Source organism: Aquarana catesbeiana, linkage group LG04, assembly GCF_042186555.1.
Source record: "Aquarana catesbeiana isolate 2022-GZ linkage group LG04, ASM4218655v1, whole genome shotgun sequence".
NCBI classification, from domain to species: Eukaryota; Metazoa; Chordata; class Amphibia; order Anura; family Ranidae; genus Aquarana; species Aquarana catesbeiana.
In genome coordinates, this window is record NC_133327.1 from 543,666,729 (window position 1) to 543,691,761 (window position 25,033).

The 25,033-nt window shown below is 41.1% G+C and overlaps 1 protein-coding gene across 5 annotated transcripts in view; it reads right to left on the minus strand.

Moving 5' to 3' along the window:
* Window positions 1-25,033, minus strand: part of ZDHHC14 (zDHHC palmitoyltransferase 14) — a 179,684-nt gene that overhangs the window by 149,902 nt on the left and 4,749 nt on the right. The gene's annotated exons all lie outside the window — the stretch shown is intronic.

The following is a 25,033-nucleotide window of genomic DNA, read 5'->3' on the forward strand; positions in this document are numbered from 1 at the left end:
GCGTGTAGATAAGGAAAATAAATTTTTTTTTTTTTGGGATATTTATTATAGCAAAAAGTAAAAAAAATAATGTTTTTTTCAAAATTTACGCTATTTTTTGTTTATAGCGCAAAAAAATAAAAACCGCAGAGGTGATCAAATACCACCAAAAGAAAGCTCTATTTGTGGGAGAAAAAAGGATGTCAATTTTGTTTGGGAGCCACAACGCATGACCGCACAATTGTCAGTTAAAGCGACGCAGTGCCGAATTGCAAATAGTGCTCTGGTATTTGGCCAGCCAAATGGTCTGGGGCTGAAGTGGTTAAAGACCAAACCTTTTCTGACATTTGTTGCTTACAATTAAAAATCATTGTTTTCTGCTAGAAAATTACTTGGAGCACCGAAACATGATATATTTTTTTTTAGCAGAGACCCTAAAGAATAAAATAGTGGTAGTTGCATTACTTTAGGTCACACCATAATAGCGCTGCGGTTTTTCAAAACGCAATTTTTCAAAAAATACACTTTAATGAATTTAAAAAAAAACTAAACAGTAAAGTTAGCCAAATTTTTTTTTTTTGTATAATGTGAAAGAAGATGTTACACCGCGAGAATCGTGACCTTTATTGTAAACAGAAAACATGATTCTCATTTTAGCCAGAATCGTGCAACTCTAGTTCATACATACGTGTTTGCGATCCGTTGCGGGCGTCAATACAAAGTTAACACCCAAAAAGAACGCCGAGAGCCTGAGCCAGCTGCTCCCACCCCCTTTCCAGCCTGATGCTCCAGTGTGTGCTGGAGGGGCATAGCAGAGACTGCGTACTGATCACCACTCACGGTTTACCAAAGACTGAGAACTGAGCCATCAGCAGTCATGTGAGCTCTCAGTGTTAGAGCCAACAAGGGACAGCTGCAGCATCGTATCAGGGGGAGTATGAATGTAGGTATGTTTTGGGGTTTTTTTTTTTTTGTTTTTTTTTTTTTGTCGTTTTGTTCACCAACAGACAACTGGGCAGGCCAGACACGAAGGTCGGCCATACAATGTTCAAATCTCGGCTTGTTCCTGCTGAACTGTTAATGGGCAGGCTGAATGTACCAAGTTCATCGATCAACTTGGGTACAACCAGCCTACTGGATTCTCTAGCGATTATCGCTAGTGGCTGCTATAGCTGCTAGCAATAATTACAGCCCCTGCCGGGAGAAGACAATAGCTGGTTCCCCTGTAAACACTGGTTGCAGACCAGCCTTAGTCTTGCAATTTCTGCCCACAAAGAAGTTTAACGTCATTCAGAATGATGCAATTAGGAACGAAGTGCATTTTCAAGCAGATCAACAGGCGTTTTTCTGTACTTGCAGAGTCTGTAAAGTGGAGGTCTGCAACAGGCGACTGGTAGATGGCGGTCTGGGCTTGCTGACCCACCATTCCAGAGCATCAAACACTGCACTGCAGAGGGACTACTTGTAAAGTTGTAGTAGTGAACAAGAGCCACATAAGCTGATGCCTCCTCTGTAGTGCTGGCTCCTATTCCATGCAGAGCGATACCAACTGCACTCCACCTCTTATCTCAGCTAGCGGTCCCCAGAGTGGTGCCAGCAGCGGGAAAGAAGATATCTTTAGGTCAGTGTGAAGCAATACACTGGGCACAATAGTATAGGACTGCTTTCACACTGATGCGCTGCTGTTTATCCACACTGTGGGTGCAGGGCAGTGTACCTGTAGCTTTCCTGCAGGTTTGCTGCGCTTAGCCATAGACTTATATCCAGTCCCTGTCCTGTCCCTACATATTATATCCTGCATGTTTGGTGCACTTTCTGAATGCAGGGGTTTGGTGTGCTTTCAGAAAGTACACTACACCTGCAGGATATAATAGTCTGTGGCACAGTGCAGCTAGCCCAGGAAAGCTGCAATGTATGCTGCTGCACCCGCCGTCCACGTAAACTGCAGCACATCAGTGTGAAAGCAGCCTTATAGGGGCTCAGAACAGCAAAGGTTCCAAAGGTTCATTTTAGTGGTGCACTGAAATTTTCGGCCACTGAATTAAAAAAAAAAAAAAAAAAAGCCTATAATTGAGCACCGAAAAGGGGGCAGGGGCCACCCATTGCGGGGTGTCATCCTGGTGCACCCCAGTCGTCCTCTCCTCCCGCCTCCTGCAGAGCGGCGATCTCCGGGTGTCACAGAGCTGAATTGTCTGGACCGCAGCAGTAACAATGTCCTGCCTCCTGCGATAGATGGCACACTGATCCAATGGCGGGACACTGAATCAGTGTGACGTGATCACAGGAGGCGGGACATTGTTGCTGTGGTTGGGAAATTCAAATCCAGCTCAGTGACACAGAGATCACTAATCTGACAGGCAAGGCTGCCTGCGTCCGACAGGCACAGGCAAGGCTGCATCTGACTGGTAGACTTCATCTGACAGGCACAGGCAAGGCTGCATTGAACTCTTGCATCTTGTCTGCAGTCTCTGACCATCTCCTGTATCACGAGACGTGCACTGAATGGAAATTTTGCTAATACTAGCAGTGTGTTTAGGTTTAACCTCCCTGGCGGTATGATTATTTCGGATTTTAGGTGCTGAAAGCGGTACAATTATTTTGCATGGAAATTTGGCGTTTTATATTGTAGGCCTGTAATTCTTAACACTAACACACTTAAATCTGTCCAAACAAGAGTCTAGTAGATATCCCGGGTATGATGAAGTTTGAAACACAAAAACATAAATTATAATATTATAAATAATTTAAAAAAAATAATAATATAATAATAATAATAAAATAAATTTCCCCACGATTCACTATCGCTCAATTCTGCAAGTGTTCTAATTTACTATCGCTGTTTTCTAGCTGGTCTAAAGCCACTTTTGACGTAAAGGGACACTTTTTGGTTGCTATGGACAATCTCCAGTTTCCAGGCAGAAAGAACAGTATATATCATATAAAACTGCATGCAGGGCATGGGCCAAAGCACTGGGGACAAAAGGGATGTGAAAATTTCATACAGTACTGTAATCCGTAAGATTACAGTACTGTATGTGTTATAGTTTTTACATTTATTTGAATTTGCCGCCAGGCTCCGCCCCCTTGCGTCGCGCCGCTCGCAGGGAACAGAGCCCACGGACACTGCGGGGGACATCGCAGGATCCTGGGGACAAGGTAAGTAAAGCCGCACCAGGATCCTGCAATGTAATCCCGAGTGTGGCTCGGGGTTGTAGCTAATGGGACTGAAATTTAACCCCGAGCCACACTCTGGATTACCGTCAGGGAGGCTACGTAAGTTAGAGACTGAGGACATGATACAAGAGACGGTTAGAGACTGCATTTTTCTTGACCTTTCTTACACTAAAGGTGCCAATAATTGCCAACAATAAATTCATATTAAATTTAAAATGATGATATTAATTAAAAAGCCGAAGAAAAATACAATTATATATAAAAACATACATTTTTTTAAAAACTGTAATTTTCGGTACCAAAATTTCAATTTGGTGCACCCCTAGTTCATTTCCAGTTGTAGTTTGGCGGGTGGTAAAACCCTATAGTAAAGATGCGTTTTTATCACTCTTGCACATGTCGCATCAGGAGTTATACACCCTGTCATGATTGGTGGGTGTAGCTCCTGCCAAGCATGACCCATTCAAGTGAATGAGGTCACTCTGCAAGTGCCCTGCAACCATGTGCAAAACAGCAAACCAAGTGTTGAAACAGGCAGCGTAGTGTTGCGATCTCACCACGCTTTAACTCCTTGGACCCCGCAGAAGGATGCCATTGCGGGGTGCTTGCAGAGTGGCCCTATTTACTGGAATAGTTCACAACCGGCAGGCAGTAGCATTCACCAAAAGCAACAGGGGGGCTTAATTCCACACCTCTGGCTGCTGCCTCAGCAGCTAAAGCTTAGGGATTGATGACGGTAAAGGTATGACTCAACCACAGGCTTTTACCCTCCCAACATTACACGTGAACAAGCCCTACGCGTGCCACTGCTGAATGCAACTAAGGGCTCATTCACAAGTGCATCAGGCTCTGCTGCTCCTCTGATAAGCGATCCGAGTGGGTTTGACAAGTGGTGAGGAGGAGATAAGTCTCCCTCCTCTCTGCCTGATTTAAACCCATGATTGCTGTGGAATGCACGAGATTGTGATACGGTAGTACACCAATTTGAGGTTTAAATTAGGTGTGAGGAGGCGACACTGTGCCCGGTGGTCTTTGACTTCTCCCATGTTGTTAAGGTAGATCTCCACCTCTAAGGTCACCTACCCCTGCTTTAAAAAAGGGATAAAAAAACAGGCAAATATGCATAGATTGCAGAAACGTACTGCATTGGTTTGATTTGTACTGGTACACAAAATTTGGACTGGATGTACTCCAGCATATGGACCTGGGATACCTGGTGACCCCCCTCCTAAATGTTTGTGTACATTACGAGAAGGACTTTGACTATTATTTATAGGAACCACTACGTGCCTGCATGTATTTTCAACTGCCAATTCATGATTTATGGCAAGCACAAAGTTTTCCATTTGGTGGACCAATACCCATAAAAGAAAAAAAAAAATCCCAATATAATAGAATACACAGCTGACTTGTTCTGTGGTTATGAGAACACATGCAAGGTAAACAAAGAGAACCTTAAAAGAAAAGAATGCACTTTAAAAAGAATTCTACATTTGGCTGTCCAAAACAGATCTACAACTGTTCTCCAGGGACCTGTTAGGGCATACATTCACTTTGTAACATTGCCTGTAATGTAGCATTGATGCAGATGCACAAGAACATTGTCAAGGGATTAGCTGACATTTTCCAAAAAATAAAAAAGTGAAGCCCCAAGAATAGCTGACATGCTAAAAAACAATTCAATAGGTTTCTATGGAAACAAAACAGAAGCTTTCATCTTTTGTTAAGTGTGGTTGTGCCCATCTATATCAGTATGCAGTTTGTATATCTGCATGGTACTTTATCAACCATGTATTTCAGCAGCAGACACACCACCAATGGACATTCAGTAAAAATCTTTAAGCATAGAAGTAGGTAAACAGTCGACTTGTCTGAAAAGTGGTGGCCTGGTATGTTCTTTAGATTACATTACGAAAGAGAATTATCTACAATCATGAACAAAATAAGAACACTGTATAGAATATAGTAAGTATTTTGATATTCGAAGACATACGGGGGGGGGGGGGGGGGGGTTCGTAGGAGAGGTAAAATTTTGGACAGCAAATTTAAAAGGGTACTTGTACTAAAAGAACATGGCGGTTGCCATTTTTTGCTTCTGAAAATGCTAATTGTCCACTACTCAAATGACTAACCGCTTCAGCCCCGAAAGATCTGGCTGCTGAATGAGGCCATTTTTTGCGATTCGGCACTGCGTCGCTTTAACTGACAAGTGCACAGTCGTGCGGCGCTTTACCCAAACAAAATTGATGTCTTTTTTCCCCCACAAATAGAGCTTCTTGGTGGTATTTGATCATCTCTGCGGTTTTTATTTTTTGCACTATAAACAAAAAAGCGACAGTTTTGAAAAAAATAAAAAAATAAATAATTTTTTTGTACTTTTTGCTATAATATCCCTTTTATAAAAAAAAAAAAAAAAAAAAAAAAAAAAGCTAATTTTTTCTCAGTTTAGGCCGATATGTATTCTACACATTTTTAGTTAAGAAAAAAAAAATCGCAAGCAGCGTACATTGATTGGTTTGTGCAAAAGTTATAGCGTCTACAAAATAGGGGATTTATAGCTTTTTAAACTATTTTATTTTTTTACTAGTAATGGCGGCTATCTGCGATTTTTTTTTATCAGGATTGCGACATTATGGAGGACACATCGGACACTTTTGACACATTTTTGGGACCAGTCATTTATACAACAATCAGTGCTATTAAAATGCACCGATTACTGTAAAAATGTCACTGTCAGGGAAGGGGTTAACCACTAGGGGGCGATGAAGGGGTTAACTGTGTTCCCTCTCTGTGTTCTAACTGAAGGGGGGGCGGGACTGTCTAGGGGAGATGACAGATCGCTGTTCATACTTTGCATGAACAGACGATCAGTCTCTTCTCCCCTCAGAGAACCGGAAACTCTGTTTACACACACAGATCCCGGTTCTCAGTGTGTCACAAACGGTCATCGCGACCGCCGGGCACCAGCATCGGCTCCGGGGCGAGCAGCAGGCGCGCCCCTAGTGGCCACAGGGCGAAGCGACGTTACAGAACGTCGTTTTCCCCAGCCGTGCCATTTTGCCGCAGTAAAACTGTGGCAGCTGGTCAGCAAGTGATTAAAGTATAACTAAAAGTCAAAATTTTTTTCTTTTTTGGTTTTGGACAGAGTGGAGATGGATTAGAACAGCTATTAGGTTTTTATTTTTTTACTTTTTTTAATTATTGTCTGTGCCTCGGTAGGAAGATTCACCTGCTCTATTTGTCCTGTTTACGGTTATAAATTTAATGTGAAAGAAAATCCGAAATTTTAGGGGTGCATTTTCATTTTTTTTTTCAATCAGTAATTTTATTTTTACACTGTTGCTTTTTTATTACTCATTTAACGTTTATTGCTGTCGGAAGTAATGTAATCAAAAGGCCTGTGACAGGTACTCTTTATGATGAAATCTAGGGTCTATAAGCCCCCAAATCCACTCTCTGCCCTTAAAAGCATTCAAAACACCAAGACTGGTATTTTCAAATGCTTTTTAAAAATGGTGTCGTTCACATCCGGGTTAAACAGGAAGTGAAGTCATTGCTTCTGGGTTACCGTAGAGGAGACGCCGGCTTTGTTTGTCCCCTCCCCATTGCTTGTAAAGGCAGTCCAGCGGCTAGTGAGCCGATAGGATTGCTTTTAAAAGACAGCTGACCGCTGGCCCAAAAAACCCCAAAAAAACCCACACGGTACCGGGGTGATGCCTGCAGGTATCATCCCAATATAACCAAAGTCCAGCAATGTACGGGTACGTCGCTTGTCCGGAAATAGTTAAGAAAAAGAAACCCATGATATTTATAGTTTTTATTATAAAGAATATGAAGCATTAGTAAAGGCAGAGGGCACACAACATTTAAAGCTTACTTAGTACAGGCAGACCCAGCATTAGAAACAAGATTGGGTCTGTAGGTTTGTTCAAGTTTAATTTATCTGTAAGGTACATTTATCTGAAACAGGTACATTTTTTTATGTGTAGCTCCAGCCAAAAAAAATTATTTAAGTTTTTTGGATAGCATAGGGAAGGGTTAACACCCCTGTAATGTTTGTTTTGCTGTCTGTTCAGAACATTTCACCTCACTTTCTGACCCAATGACAATTGGATTTTGAAAATTTTTGGGTTGTTGTGGAAACAAGGGTTGGTGATACAGCTCCAGTGGAGACACCCTTTTCCCATGATAACTCTTACAGGAGTGAATTTCCCTTTCTAGGGGTAGATTTCTTCTCACTTCCTGTTGTCTCCCTTCGTTTGTAAGTAGGAGTCATTTTTAAGTCAGATGTTTGTAACTAGGGGACTGCCTGTAGATGGCCAGTCCTCCTCTTTCTTTAACTATTTTGACTATTCAAATATTTTTCTAAAAACGCTAACATCCACGTTCCATTAACATCTAGCAGAATGTTAATGGCAAAAACAAAAACCTCAAAATCGGAGTTCCACCAAAAAAAAAAAAAAAAAATTCAGCAGCTGCAAATACTGCAGCTGCTGACTTTTAAAATAAGGACGCTCACCTGTCCAGGGTGCCCGCGATGCCCTCACTGACCCATCACTCGGCTCTGGTATCTTCCCTACTGCACATGCACAAGTTGCGCTGCTCGTTCTGAATGGTCCCTGTCGCCTTCTGGGACTTGTGTGTCCCCTAGAAGACAGCGGGGGCGGGAAGAAAGAGGAGGGGCCGGACATAGGGTAGTTCACCGCGGATTCTGCGGCGCTCTTTCGCCGGAACTGGGAGCAACTACAGGTATCTGCTCACCCCTTCCCCCTTGAAAGGTGACAAATGTGACACCGAAGGGGGGGGGGGGAACAGGATCAGCGGAAGTTCCATTTCTGGGTGAAACTCCGCTTTAATATAGTCCCAACTTTCTTTGGACAACAGCTGTGTCACATACATCTATAGTGTATAATCCATCACTTAACACAAGGGGTACACAACAGCCTGCCTGTAGACCAATTACTGCAAAGGATTTGTGCTGTGGCTAAACAACTAAATGGCCTGCCAAGATAGTCTTAAGTACTACTACCCCCACCCATTGCAACAAAAGGATTTATTTTTGCTCAGCTTTGTTCCTTCTTTGGACCATTTGCCCTCACCATGCAACTATCAGGCTCCTTCCACCACCCCTTTCCTTTTCCACTTTGATACTTATTCCCCTCCCTCTCCCCCCACTAAGCCTGTGCCTCTTTTTGGTTCCTCCTTTCCCAAACACTCAACTTTACCCCCCAAATTGTCCCCCTCTTGGAGACCCAGGGTGCCCCAATTATTTAACTGAATAAAGGTGGTTGGCATGTTTTCCCTCAGTACAGCTTAAGGCCTCACTCACACTGGACGTTTTTTTGCAGCTGCTCCTAGGAGGCGTCAAGACTTTTTTTCTCTACCTCCCCTGCACGTTAGCCTGTGTCCATGCACACATAGGTTTTTATCAGAGTTTAGTGGCAGGAGCTGCAGAGAAAAAAAACCCAGTGCACCAAGGAGCAGTGAGGTTTTGGCAGAAAAAACGTTTGACGCTCGTTAACGTTAGGCGAGTTTATCGCTTGAGAGTTAATTCATTTTAACGGCCAGAATAAATTACTCTGACCAATGAATTGAACGCCCAACAGCTTGAGACCTGTAAATGCACCTTAAAGTGTTACATACTTTTATACAAGTATGAATAAAAAAAAAAAAAAAAAAGTGTTCTGTCCCTTTAAATAACATTTAAACTACCATTGTATATAATTAAAGTGCTACACATCTGTGCACACAATTAAAAATGTATGTAAATATGCAGTGGTGACGCATTTCATATATATATTGACATATTCCAAAATAAATAAATAAAAAACTAGGGATGCACCGATACTATTTATTTTTTTTCCCAGTAACAATACTTTTTTTTTTAGTACTCGCCGATAACAATCACCGATACCTACCGCAACGGTTTTGGTTTTCACTTCAGCTGTCAGCAATGGTACAAAGCATTGTAAAGTTATTTATAAATTTCATAGATTTTTTTTTAATTTTGAGCTTTTTCAATGTAAATGTGTAAATATATGTTAATATATGAGTAAAAATATTCACTAACAAAGCAAACAAAAAAGTTTTAATTGTTTATCGTTTATAAAAAAAATAAAAAAAAAGGAGGAAAATAAATAATTAAATGGAGGAGAATAGGGAGTTAATTGAGTCTGATTCGAGTAAACTAAGGTTTAATAAGGGGTTATCAGAGGAACATTTGCTCTCCCTTTGATTTGCAGATGAAGAAACAGTAGGAGACAAAAAGAAACAATGTTTCTTTTTATTTTAGTGTTTCAGAGGCTGAGCAATGTTGTTAAACATTGCCAGGTCCAGGTGTTTTTTTTTTTTTTTATTGACAGCTCCAATTACAGGACTTCTTTAACACTTCAGCTGTCAACAGAGGAGACCCACTGACAGCTCAAAGAACTGAGCTTGAAAGTATGGGTTTCAGGTATCAGTGCATTTGCACTAGTACCGATACTTGTGAAAATACTTGGTATCGGCACAGATACCAATACTAGTATCGGTGCAACCCTAAAAAAAAAAAAACAAAACAAAAAAAACCCCACTATGAATAGAAAATTCATCCAAAAATAAATTCAAAAAAACATATTCAATAAATTTATGAGCCAGACTAAAAAAAGTGTCCATGCACCTACAAAGTGCTCGGTGTTTGAAAAGTATAAGGTGCTCCAGTGCAAAAAAAGTGTTCCTCAGAAAATATGGCCTCTTACCAGACAGGGGTGATCTCAAATTATAGAGATCATAAGCGCTTTATTTCTCCAGAATTGCTGACGCTCTTACCATCAGGCCTCCAGGTGGCTCAGTGTCCCCGTCAGTAAGATGCAGCAACCCTGTCTCCACAACCAGAATACACGCCTTGATCCTAACTCCATTTAAAAAGGTCTCCAGTACTCATGTGAATTACACATGAAAAGGGAGAAGCCACAGTGTAAAATTGTAAAAGCTTTTAAAGAAAAATTTAATTGTGCCTATATGTGAATGAAGAAATACAAGCAATGCAAAAACGTACAGCGTGCTCCTACACGATGTCGTCACACTCTAGCTCTGCCCAAGGAGTTTCTCCATAACCGGCGTTCTCTGGGATTGGAGCCTGACAACCATACTTTTACAAGTGTCATGCGTTTTTGCTGCCAGGTGGAAAGGCATTTAGGCGAGTTTCCAAAACGCCCAGTGTGCATATGTGGAAGGGGTAAAGTGCTGTTAACTACCAATTACGGCTCAAATTTATTACAGTAGTCTCAAAAATTGGAAATATTCCCCTGAAAAAGATTCAGAGTCCGAGAGAACATAATTACCTCTGAAGAAGGAATATGCACACCATTGCACAAACAATTTCCAAAACATGTCGGGTATATATGTCTAAAGAGTCCAGTTGGCTAATCCTTTTTTTGGTCTGACTAGTGATTTTTTGACTATCAGCTTGGGTTAATATGTACCAAGTATTTCTTGTTTATATTTATTCATTGATGTACTATTGCAATACATTTTAAGCTATTGTGTTTGTACGTGATACAACATATATACTTTTTCTACCATTTTTGTATTCAATAAAGTTGGCACCTTTGTGCCTTTTTTTATCTATCTTGATTCCTTACACTTTACTTCTGCCATCATAAGTCCAAGGGGGCGTCTCCCAATGCACTTGCTGCATGTTCTCTTTGTGATGCCATTTAGGATATTGGCTGTAATCTCACACTAAATCGATTCTTTACATTCCTTTTTCCAAGATTCAGAGTGGAATGGATACATGTAAAAAAATATATTATTTTAAACCCAATCTTTGTATTCATGTCATCCTGTTACAGCTTTTAATATTGGCTTGAGAGGTGTTATGCAAACCAGCTAGTGCCAACTTTCTAACCTCTATCCAAGATTCGCATGTAAGGGCCAAATCTACCAACCTCTACATTAAAGGCTTCATTTAGACGTGAGGTTTAAGGCAGGCAAAAAGTGTAAGTTTGAGCTGCATTTTTTTGCCACCCAACAGCAACTCTCCTAGAGAAGCATTAGACAGTGGATGGGGAGATTACATGCTGTGGTCGCAATGCTTTGTGCCCACACCAAGGTTTACACAACATATAACACTACACATTCAAGCAAATGGGCAAGTGCCACAAATGTTCTGCATGCATTTGTTGGCAAAAATGGGGTTAAAACAGGTGGTGTCACATTGCTTCACCTCCTAAAGCGGGGTAGGCAACCTCAGCACTCCAGCTGTTTTGAAACTACAAATCACATCATGCCTCTAGGAGTCATGTGATTGTCAGGGTCTTGCAATGTCTCATGGGACTTGTAGTTTCACAACAGCTGGAGGGCTAAGGTTACCTACTCCTGTTCTGAAGCATGATTCAAATGTGGATTAAGCTTCAGAGGAAAAGGAAATTTAGACAGGTCTAAATCTACCCTTATTTAGCTGTAATTATGCCTCTACTTTGGGAAACATGTTGAACTTGGCACCTTATATCTAGGAGCATTCCACCTTCCACCCAAGGCTATCAGAAAGCAGTTTTGGATACAGTAGGGGATGGACCCCATCAGGTATTTTTTTTTTTTCTTCATTACTATCCATCTCCCTTTTGGAGACTTTCCTTAATTTCCTGTCCAATGAAAAGCCAAAAGGAAATCTCTTCAAAAGCAAGGAAAAATCCCCTCCAATAACTGTCACCCAAACAAGTGTCCTCATTATCCAGAGCTCACAATACATCATTCCCTCTTAAAAAAAAGTGAGGTTAAAAATGAAGATAAATGTACCCTTATTTTCCAAAATAATCCATACACACCCTCTTAATGGCCGTGTAAAATATTTACCATAGTTTTCTGCATTTTTCTGACTACTTGTAGTGTCCTCTGATCTCCGAACAAGAAGTGCAAGTTAGTTGCAGTCATGTGCACTGCTCTATGTAGACTACATATTCCATAGACCACTGTCCACCTTGTGAGTGTGCAAAAAGGGGGGAGTCTGTTTCTACATACAGTGCAACCATGGAGAATAAAACCTAGTACCTAAAGGGATTTAGAGAAGGCCAGGAGCAAAAAAGAAAAAAAAAAGGGAGGGTACCGATTTGAGTTAAAGTGGTAGTAAAAGCATTCATTTAAAAATCTGCTGACAAGCAGTCTTGATGACAGAAGAGGGGTCTCTTCTGTCATATGTCCCCCATGTCCATCAGTGGGTAATGAGATCTGACCCGCACATGTGCAGCTCAGACCACATTTATGACTCATACACGCGGGAGTGACGTCACCTCAGCCTGGCTACTCAAATGGCTGAAAAAGACAAAATCCAGAAGGAAGACTGGTTGAAGATGGACCTGTCAATGACCAAGGAGAGCCCTGACAGCCCATTGCTGGAGGGCTTTATTTGTAGGCAAGTCTGTCGTACTATACTAGCATGCAGTGCATACTAGTACATCGCGACTTAAACCTTCAGGGGGGCCACCTTTTATTTTGGTCTCAAGGTTTTACTACCACTTTAATAAATACCTGAACAGAAAAGTTTAATTTCAAACCAGAGTTTAGTGTTGCTTTAAAATGAATGTAAAGCTCCGTTTCTTCTTTTCCTTCTACGAAATAATATGCATGCCATACTTATCTGCTCTGTGCAATGGTTTTGCAGAAAGCAACTCTACTCCTCCTCTTATCGGGTCCCTCACCAGCGCTCCTACTCTTGCCAACCCCACCCCCCCCACCGCGCTCTGAGTATCGCTTGCTTTGGGGGCACTTGTGTGTGCTCACTCCTGAGCCCTGCTCACAAAACACACAGAGCAGGGCTCAGCCCCACCCCCTGCTCCTTCTCCACTGGCTGTGAATGACAGCAACAGGAGCCAATGTCTCCCGCTGCTGTATCTGAGCTAATGAGGAGCAAGAGAGCCTTGACTCTTGTGCACACTGCTGCATTGAGATTGGGCTCAGGTATGTATGTATGCGTAGCTTACGGCATAGAACGCAATAAAAAGGTAAAATACCTTCTGCCTTTAAAACTGAACATTCTCCCAAAAACAAAAAAGGGAAGGAAGATGATGGTGTTGGGAAAGTAGGGCTGGGAAATTTTCCACAAAAAAAAAAAAAAAAAAAAAAAAAAAAAGGAAATCTGCGATTTTCTTTAAAAAAAAAAAAAAAAAAAAAAAAAAAACTCGATTCGAATTGAGTTTTTTTTTGGACACCGCGCCGGTCCTGAAGACCTGCGGGCCTCGCGGACTAGGCCGAAGCCGCGGCCTCACCTAAAAACTTATGCCCGCAGCTCTTCAGGACCAGCGTGGTGAAAAAAAAAAAATCGTTTTGCTTAAATTTTGAATCGATTTGGCCTCTCAACTCGATTCAAGATTTAAATCGATTTTTTCCCCCGCCCTATGTGAAAGCTCCATTTTACAAATGCTTCGTGTATTTAATGAGCGTTCCAACCACCTTTTTTACTGCCAGTGTGAAATTATTCTATCCACAACTTATTTAAAATTTGTAGTGTGCGTTTGGTGAATGGCAGATAACTGCTTTGCAGATATACCCCATGGAGTGTTCTGTTATGACTGGTGGTTGTGTGCAAGTTGTTTGGATAAATCACACAGCTATATTTAGAGTCCAGAGAGGCCATTAGAACAGAATCTGGCCAGCTTTGAAGAAACATAATTTAGTCGCTGGAATAATCTAAACAAGAAGGCAGCATGAATAACACTACCATTATACCTAATTTCTGTAAATCCATAAGATCAAGATAGGAGATGCTGAAGCTATAGCTGACACTGACCGAAAAGACATAAAACCTACTGTATATGTTGTGTACGGGTTCTACACAAATATCAGATGTCTTTTGTACAACAAGCTGACTTAGAGGATGACGATGGGCATTGCCAAATGATTCTGAAATGCTTTCTGCCATTCCACTGACATCAGACATGCGGGGAGTATACTTTGTGTATTGATGTCTATGAACAGCAGACAACAGCCCCAGGAGGGAGTTCTCTGGAGATCAGCAGTAACTCACATCTCAGCTGTCCCTTTACATTTGTTGCTTTTCTTCTGAAAGCCACACAGGTTTAGAAAGCTTTAAAAAGGCCAAAAACATATTTGGCAATGCTTACCTTGTAAACAAAGCATTTTGTAATCCTTACCAAATTTCATCCAGTACCCAATAAACTCATGTAAAATATCCAAAATGTTTAGCTGCCACAAAACACATTTAGGCTATAAGGCAATCAGGTGCGTCCTTCGCTCTGAGCTGCTGTGTGTTGCATGTGAATCCACCTAGGAGCTGCGTCCAGAACATACATGAAGTGGTAGTACGGACACCCGGAAAATCTGACATGCAGTCACGGATCTAGACCCACAGAGGTCAATTTACTAAAACTAGAGAGAGTGCAAAATCTGGTGCAGCTGTGCATGGTAGCCAATCAGCTTCTAACTTCAGCTTGTTCAATTAACCACTTGCTTACTGGGCACTTAAACCCCCTTCCTGACAAGGCCAATTTGCAGCTTTCAGCGTTGTCATAATTTAAATGACAGTTACGTGGTCATGGTACACTGTACCCAAACAAAATCATCTTTTTTTTTCACAAATAGAGCTTTCTTTTGGTGGTATTTAACCACTTGAAGACCAGCCTCGTTTTGGAATTTAGGTGTTTACATGTTTAAAACAGACATACAAGAGAGTAACTAGCTCTCCTAGGTTTGCAAGAAGGGGCCGTGCCACATCCATAAATATACATTGACTAAAGAAAAGGGGTTCCCCTAGCTGGATTTTTACGGCACTTGCACAACAATTATATGAAGTATAAGAGTACAAACTCGTATTTTTATTTAACCCTTTCAGGACTAAGCCTATTTTTGAAATTTGGTGTTTACAAGTTAAAATCCGTATTTTTTGCTAGAAAATTACTTAGAGTTCCCAAACATTATATATATTTTTTTAGCAGAGAATCTAGAGAATAAAATGGCAATTGTTGCAATATTTTTTATCACATGGTATTTGTGCAGCGGTGTTTTAAACGCAAATTTTTGGAAAAGGGACACTTTCATGAATTTTAAAAAATCCAAACAGTAAAGTTACCCCAATTTTTTTGTATAATGTGAAAGATGATGTTACGCCGAGTAAATAGATACCAAACATGTCACCCTTTATAATTGCACGCACTCGTGGAATGGCGACAAACTACGGTACCTATGAATTTCCATAGGTGACGCTTTAAAAATTTTTTACGGTTACCAGGTTTTAGCTACAGAGGAGGTCTAGGGCTAGAATTATTGCTCTCGCTCTGACGATCGCGGCGATACCTCACATGTGTGGTTTGAACACCATTTACATATGCGGGTGCGACTTCCGTATGCGTTTTCTTCGCTGCGCGAGCTCGCGGGGACAGGGGCACTTTAAAAAAAATTTTTTTATTTATTTATTTTTTTACTTTAAAATTGTGTTTAAAAAAAATTTTTTTTTTTTTTTTTTTTTTTTACTTTTATTGCTGTCACAAGGAATGTAAACATCCCTTGTGACAGTAATATGTGGTGACAGGTACTCTTTATGGAGGGATGGGGGGGGGGGGGGGGTCTAAAAGACCCCCCATCTCTCCTTTACACTTCAAAGTATTCAGATCGCCGAAAACGGCGATTCTGAATACTGTGTACTTTTTTAAATTCGGCGCCATTGGCAGCCGAGTAAACAGGAAGTGACGTCACGACGTCGCTTCCGCGTTTACAACAAGAAGGCTGGAACGAAGCTGCTCACAGCTTCGTTCCAGCCCGCCCCCAGCCGCCGAAGATTCCCGATTGGACACCGGGCCTCCCGATCGCACGGGAGGCCCGGTAACAGCGGCGGGAGGCGGCGGGAGGGGGGGGATGTCCCCTCCCGCTCCTCTGGTATAACAACCGAGCGGCTTTTAGCCGCATCAGTTGTTATACACGGGTAGCCGATCGCCCGCTGGAAACAACGGTACCGGGATGATGCCTGCAGCTGCGGGCATCATCCCGGTATAACCCCGGAAAGCCGAGTACGCATATGTGCGTACGGTCGGCGGGAAGGGGTTAAAGATAATCATGAATTAAAAACATAGCAAACATTGCGAACGGAAACATTGTTAGTAAACACTGTTCAAAGGAATTTGTGGTTGTGTTCCACTAAACGATATTTATAAGATGAGGACTCTTTTCAAGCCCAATGCGTTTCAGGGTACGTTAAATTTCAGTACTTCAGGGGCTTATTTGGAAGGAGGGATTCATCTAAATTAATTGAAAAAGCGTAATGGATGAGTTACCATACAAATTTATATATGGATATCCATCTATAGGTTAAATGATCTGTTGATCACCTACCTGTGATGTTAGCGTTGTTTACTTTGGAACAAATGGTAAAAACCACAAGGGGAGACAAGAAATGCTTGGGAGTAGGATGACAGATGGATATAGTTTGCATATGTAGAATGCTGCTCTCTGGGTACTCCACCAGTATACAGTAATTCCCCACTTGTGGGTATATAGAATTACACCTACCCCGCCCGTCCCGGATGCGTGCCGGCCACAGCGGTGCACTGGAGCAAAAAGGAGGCAACCCTATAAGTAGAATTTATATAAAAAATAAAGCAAGTTCCTATTAGGTATTGATAATCTAAATTGCATTGAGTAAAAAAAATATATAAGGTTCAAGTGGACAGTTTTATTGTCTCATTATAAATGGGTGTATATAGAATGATTTTTGGGAAAGTCTAAAAATAATAAAAAAGCATGAGCCTCTATGGTGTTAATTCGTATGGATCTTTTAAATATCCTGAGGGTGATAATACAATACTATCATAAAGGCAAAAGAGTATACATATGTATAAATAGGATATATAAGTATATATAGTGTTCTATGATAAGAAAAGGAAAGAAAAAGTATGTGCGGATGGATAGTCTTGCACATCTTATCAGGGTAATTACAATATCACATCCACAGGGTGCGCCTAAGTTACACCTACAGGCATGGGTATTATTCAATTGGAAGGGCAACAATAACAAGAGACAGGAGACAATTCACACAAGCTTTGTCTCCTGTCTCTTGTTATTACTTGTTGCCCTTCCAATTGAATAATACCCATGCCTGTAGGTGTAACTTAGGCGCACCCTGTGGATGTGATATTGTAATTACCCTGATAAGATGTGCAAGACCGTCCATCCGCACATACTTTTTCCTTTCCGGGACGGGCGGGGTAGGTGTAATTCTATATACCCACAAGTGGGGAATTACTGTATACTGGTGGAGTACCCAGAGAGCAGCATTCTACATATGCAAACTATATCCATCTGTCATCCTACTCCCAAGCATTTCTTGTCCCCCCTTGCGGTTTTTACCATTTGTTCCAAAGTAAACAACGCTAACATCACAGGTAGGTGATCAACAGATCATTTAACCTATAGATGGATATCTATATATAAATTTGTATGGTAACTCATCCATTACGCTTTTTCAATTAAATTTAGATGAATCCCTCTTTCCAAATAAGCCCCTGAAGGACTGAAATTTAACGTACCCCGAAACGCGTTGGGCTTGAAAAGAGTCCTCATCTTATAAATATCATTGTTTAGTGGAACACAACCACAAATTCCTTTGAACAGTGTTTAACAATGTTTCCGTTGTTAGCAATGTTTGCTATGTTTTTAATTCATGATAATCTTTAAATAAAAATACGAGTTTGTACTCTTATACTTCATATAATTGTTGTGCAAGTGCCGGAAAAATCCAGCTAGGGGAACCCCTTTTCTTTAGCACATGTTTAAAACAGGTTTTTTTTGGCGAGAAAATTACTTAGAACCCCCAAACATTATATATTGATTTTTTTTCTAACACCTTAGAGAATAAAATAGAAGTCATTGCAATACTTTTTTTCACACCGTATTTGCGCAGCAGTCTTACAAGCACACTTTTTTTGAATAAAAAAAAAAAATAAGACAACAGTAAAGTTAGCCCAATATTTTTTTATATTGTGAAAGATAATGTTACGCCGAGTAAATTGATACCCAACATGTCACGCTTCAAAATTACGCCCGCTCGTGGAATGGCGTCAAACTTTTACCCTCAAAAATCTCCATAGGCGACATTTAAAAAAATTCTACATGTTGCATGTTTTGCATAACAGAGGAGATGTAGAGCTAGAATTATTGCTCTAACGATCGCGGTGATACCTCACATGCGTGGTTTGACCACCGTTTTCATATGCGGGCGCTACTCACGTATGCGTTCGCTTCTGCGCGCGAGCTCATTGGGACGGGGCGTTGTAAAAAAAAAAAAAAAAAAGTTATTTTTCTTATTTATTTTACTTGATTTTATTTTTACACTGTTTTAAAAAAAATTATAGAAAAAAGCATGACAGGTCCCCTTAAATATGAGATCTGGGGTCAAAAAGTCCTCAGATCTCATATTTGGACTTAAATACAATAAAAAAAAAAAAAAAAAAAGTCATTTGAAAAAAATGTGGCTTTAAGACGTATGGGCGGAAGTGACATTTTGACGTTGCTTCTGCCCTGCAGTGTCATGGACACGGGTGGGGGGCCATCTTCCCCTCACTCGTCTCCATGCACAGCTAGGGAAAGGATGTGATCGCCTCCACCGCTGACGACGGCTCCGGTAAGCGGCGGAGGGCATCTCTCGGCGAATTCGCCACAGAGACTACTTTTATCTTGTAGCTGACCTCCAGACGAAAACGGGGATACCGGGGTTATGGCAGCTAGCTGCTGCCATAACAACAATATCTGCCCCCAAAGTAGAGAAGTATATGTACATGCGGCGGTCGGCAAGTGGTTAATCACTACTGGGTTTTTTATTAAACAAAATGGGGAAAAAAAAAAAAAAAAGTTTCTAGTTTGTCATACAATTTTGCAAACAGGTCATTTTTCTCCTTCATTGATGTGCACAGATGAGGCAGCACTGGTGGGCACTGCTTAGCAGCAATGGGTCTGGAGTGTGCAGACCCAGTGTGCAGGAGGTCTTTCCTGCTATCTTTTGTAGAAAGCCCCATCCTTGCTGCCGATATAGATCTATCAAGGTTGACAGTTGCTGGCACCAGATAATGGTCACATAATGTCAATAGTTATTTTTAGCACAAAATGAGGATCAATATTAGGAACAAGAATTTCAAACCGTACAATGGTGTTTTTGAGCAGACAAATGCAAACAGAATGTAAAAAGCGTGATAACTCTTTGGCATCAAGATCCCACATTAGAATAGGACAGGCATGGGTTACTGCACTCTAATCCATATTGCTCTTTGTCCTACTTGAATGAAAAAGCCTGTCAGAGTACATGACTGCTAATGGTACATGTGACTAACTAGGATATATATACTGGGTCACTGTTACAGTCATATGCACTGTATGGCTTCTGTTTGAAAACAACTTTCCCCAGACAAAGCTTTACATTTTGTTAGTGGAACTGAAAACAAAAAAAGTATTCAAAGTCACAATAAGGATCTGTGTAAATGGCATCAGTCTGACAGGTTTCTGAGATCATTCACAATTTGACCTGCTGGTGGATCTCCTTCTGACCTGCATTTGAACTGCTGGAAACAGGTTTTGCATTCCATAAACTTGTTCGGGAAATCAAAACCTACCAGAAGCAAACAAAAGTCTGTCTACATCGGAACATTTCCGATGAACCAGTCTCAGACTGTCCATTGCTGTTACATTTCATTATTACAACTTTAATGTGATCATTGATAAACAAAGCTAGCTTTCTAAAGGCTCAAACACACGTACACGACCCACAACAGTATTTCTGTGGCTTGTACAGCCAAATGTTTACATTCAGGAAGCCTGTACAACTCAATGACTGTCTGCGGCTGTTCACCTGTAATTGCTCAACCACTTAAGGACCAAGCCTATTTTCACACTTGTTGTTTACAAGTTAAAATCCATTTTTTTTTTTTGCTAGAAAATTACTTAGAACCTCCCAAACATTTTTTTATTTTCAGAGCAGTGGTCATCAACCCTGTCCTCAGGGCCCACTAACAGGCCAGGTTTTATGTATTACCTTGGGGAGATGCAGACTAGAATACTGCAATCACTGAGCAGCAAATGATATCACCGGTGATGTATTTCAGTTATCTTGCAAACCTGGCCTGTTAGTGGGCCATGAGGACAGGGTTGAGGACCACTGCCCTAGAGAATAGAAAGGCAGTCATTGCAATATACTTTATGTCACACCGTATTTGCGCAGCGGTCTTACAAACGCAATTTGGGGGGGGGGGGGGGGGGTTATACTTTTTTTTTTTCTAAAAAAGTGTAAGAAAACATGAAAGTTAGCACATTTTTTTTTTCTATATTGTGAAAGATAATGTTACGCCAAGTAAATTGATACCAAACATGTCATGTTTCAAAATTGCGCCCACTTGTGGAATGGAGACAAACTTTGGCACTTGAAAATCTCCATAGGCAACGTTCAAAAAAAGTCTACAGGTTACCAGTTTTGAGTTTGAGGAGGTCTAGCACTAGAATTATTGCTCTCGCTCCAACATTTACGGCGATACCTCACATGTGTGGTTTGAACACCATTTCACATGTGGGCACAACTTACATATGCGTTCGCTTCTGCGCACGAGCATGGAGGAACAGGGCGCTTTAAATTTCTCTTTTTATTTCTTATTTTTACACTGTCCTTTTAAGAAAAAACATTTTGGATGACTTTTATTCCTATTACAAGGAATGTAAACATCCCTTGTAATAAAAAAAAAAAAAAAAAAAAAGCATGACAGGACCTCCTTAATGTGAGATCTGGGGTCAAAAAGACCTCAGATACCACATTTAAACTTAAAAAAAAAAAAAAACATTTTTTTTTTTTTTTTAAATGGTCCCTTTAAGGCCGGAAGTGATGTTTGATGTTGCTCCCATCCTCCAAGGGCATAAAGTCGAGTGGGGGGCTATCATTTCCTCACTCGACTTCCTGCCCATCAGGGGAATGCATCGGATTGTCTACGCGGTAAGCGGCGGAGACAAGACGTGGAGTGATTGGGATGGAGGGGGTTGGGGGAGATGGGAGGGCACCTCACCCACTGCCAATAGAAGCGATGTGGCAAATCCACCGCGGAGAACACTTATTTTAAAGCTGACCGCACGCCACTGAAGAAAATACCGGGGTTAGGGCAGCTATCTGCTACCATAACAACGGTATTTAACACCAAAGTAGCGACATATATCCACGGTGGGCGGTCCATAAGGGGTAAAGGACTTGCAAAGTCTTTTTTTTTTTTTTTTTTTTTAATCTTAATGCATTCTATGCATTAATATAAAAATCCTTCTGTGTGCAGAAGCCCCCCTCGGCCCCCCTCTTACCTGAGCCCATCTCTTAGCGTAGTCCACGAGTGTCTTGGCCATCCGGGACTCTCCCTCCCGATTGGCTGAGACACAGCAGCGGCGCCATTGGCTCCCACTGCTGTCAAAGTCAGCTAGTCAATTAGGAGAGAGAGGGGGTGGGGCTGAAACACAGCTCCGTGTGTGAATGGACACACAGAGCTGTGACTGGGCTCAGGTGCCCCTATAGCAAGCTGCTTGCTGTGGGGGCACTCAGCAGGAGTGGGGGGCCAGGAGCACCGAAGAGACACCCAAGAAGAGGAGGATCTGGGCTGCTCTGTGCAAATCCACTGCACAGAGGAGGAAAGTATAACATGGTCATTATTTTACAGATAAAAGAATATAAAAACGAGACTTTACAATCACTAACAGATCAAGCTGTCCAGAGTAAGTACAAGTTATAGGGTTGAGACAAACCATATAACACTGACAGAGGTAATTACAATGGTCAGCTTTTATTTACTTACAACCTTTAGGCTTCAAACTTTAGTGTTTAGAAGCTTTTGACTTTTTCTTTGCCAAAGCTCCTAAACGTAACTCGATAAAAGGCTGTGTGTCCATGTACACATAGGCTTTTAGCAGAGTTTAGGAGCTGGCACATTTAGGGGAGGTTAAACCTACCTCTCCTGAACACAGGAGAATCGCGTTTAGGATAGGAATGTTTTGACCACCAGCCGTGGGAAAACTCAAATTGCAGCAAAATCAGTTAGCGTTTTTGCCACATATTCCTGCAGCCAGGGTAGGCTAGTGTACATATAGCAGAATACCTAAAAATACAAAAAAAAAAAACAAAAAAAACCACAAACAAACCAAACACCTTTGTTGAAACTGCTTATGAAGTGTTAACTGAAGTTGAGCTTCAATTTGTTAGCCAGGTCCATCTAAAACTGCTAGTCTAAAGCCTGGTACACACAATGAGATTATCAGACAAATAATAGTCTGGTTTTTGTTGCATGCTAGTCTCGTATCGAAAATTAAGAGGTTGGTTACTCAACGTTTGAAAATTGTCATTACGACAGAATACAGCTTCGGAAGAGTTGTATTTCGAAGTGTTGAATTGTTTTGTAATGTATTCTTTTGTTTGCCAGCATGCGTAGTCTTGCTCTTGCGTTTTTTTCCCCAGACGAAAACTGTACTAATTAAAAACGAAATTTGGATGTTGTGTTCACTTACAATAAAAATTTTATGGCCTGCACCTTTAGGTTGTCCGAAAAGTCGGAATCCGCTGTCGAAAGCATCAACGATCAGATAAACGGCCGATCAGTCGTTGTACAAAGTTTTACTTCCAATTTTCTTAAAATGTCCTTAACATTTACACTACCCTCTCCCTAGACCGATAGTAGTGAAGACACCTTTGGACAGCAGTACTATCTCATCCAGAATACAGACAACCCAATACAGGAAATGTTACTGGCCAAAATTACCATGTGACATAAAAGGGGGGGGGGGCCCCATCATGGAAAGTACTCAATTGTTTTTGTTGCAAGTGCACCAGTTTGGCTACAATTACCAAGCATGTAAAAATCTATTAAAAAAGCCAATTAAAACTGACCACACAGTAAAATGAAAAGGTCTGATTAAAATATTAGTTACCCCTCAACCTAATCACTGTTGCCGACTTTGTTTCTCATCTCAACCTTTCTACTTCCTATTCCATGCACATTCTACAGTTAAATGAATCCATCAATTTTTGTAGTGTTCGGACACGCGCTTCTTTCTCAGATGGCCGAAGGCTAACCTCAAAAAACTACATGTACCAAGTATCCTCCGTGGGGTTTTCAGTAGTGCAGCATGTGGCTCATATCTAAACCACAAGTTTAAAAACCTGACGCTCTACTTGACGTGTTTCTTCTGTGATGTTTTCTAAGAAAACAATGGAGTATGGAAGCAGTCTCTTGATTTTGCCTGGAGTAGAGTGACATTGCCCTCACCTAGGCATCATAAGCAGAACTCCGCAATTAATGATGGGAGGAGGGGATCCATACAGATTTAGCAGAACTTGCATTTTTTCTGTAAGGCTTACTTTAAACAATAGCAGATAATGCCTCCTTGCACTTACAGTAAACTTCAATAATCTTCCACAGTATTCCACAAGCTGACCGAGCTCAAAGTTGCTCCTGAGTTCTATGCTATGTCAATCGCTGTCTATCTCCACTAAATCCCACAGCGCAATGGAGGGCAGATAACAGAGCTGAAGTTTACAATGTGGGAAAATAAGACTGGTCTTCAACTTCTAAAGTCACTGAAATGTAAACATTTCCAGGCTCTCTTTGGATGTTATTTCCTTTGACTATACATACACCAGAGGGTACTATTGGCTTAATAGATATACTAAAGTAGTAATGGGTGTACTTTAATTCTAAGAGCAGTACTCCTATCATACACAGGGACTTATCAGGAAAAAAGATTAGCGTATTCAGAGACTGTAAGCTCTCACCAGCAGGACCCTCCTAACCCTCATCTTGAATTGTATGGCATCTATAACCGCTCCCATTTGTTTTGTATAGTGCTGCACAAACTGTTGATACATATAGAGAAAGGTCCAAAGCCATTAGTAAACAGGTCAAAGCAGCCTCCATGATTAAAACGCGGTAAAACGCGTCGGAGGTGTGGATTTTCATGAAGCTGGCTGAGACTGCTTTCACCTGTTTGCTAATGGCTTTGCTAGGTGTGTTTGGGAACTCTCAATGCATATCCACAGTATGAGTTAGACGGACTCCCACCCATTGCACTAGATGAACTTACAGGAACTGGAGCGGAGACCTTAAAGTGGTTGTAAGCCCTTACATATATCCAGTGAAGTGACTGTCTTCAGGTGCTACACAGAGATTAAACAAATACTCCCTCATAAGTTGTACCTTTTTTATCTGCAGCTGTCTTTCCCTACAGCCAGACTTTATACAAGATCTCTGTAGATCTTGCTGCAGTTACATGAGCAAAAATAGCTTTGAGAGCTGATTGGAGGGAAGGGACACACCCTCCTTCATACAGCACACAGGAACAGAGTCGAGCCTATCAATCACAGACCGTCATTCCCTGGCACCATTTTTCTCTTGGTGTCAGGAAGACTTCTATGAAGTGACTCATGCTTATAGCAGAAAAACGAAGCAGTAGAGAGAACTTACACTTGGTGCTCTGGATAAGCATACACTATAGAAATATCTACTTTGTTCAGATTTCATGCCTGAGGTTTACAGCCACTTTAATTTTATGAGGTTAACTGTTGGTGCTATATAAATCCTGTAATATTAGGGGTCTAAAAACCACCAGTTGCTGAGATGCCAATGCTGTCTGCATCACACTAATCTGAAAAGACATACAGATTAAGGGTTCTGACTGCACTCCCTCTCCTGATCAGTATACCGGTTTCAGGTCAGTGGCTCAGAAGGTACTGAATCCACACAATGAGAATGTCAGCTTGGCTACCAGCATTTTCTGAATGAGGAGCTTTGTTTTTTTTTTTTTTTTTTTGTCATGAGAAAGGCCTCAGATGACAAAAAATAAATAAATAAAAAAAAAACCACACACACACACACACACACACACACACACACAC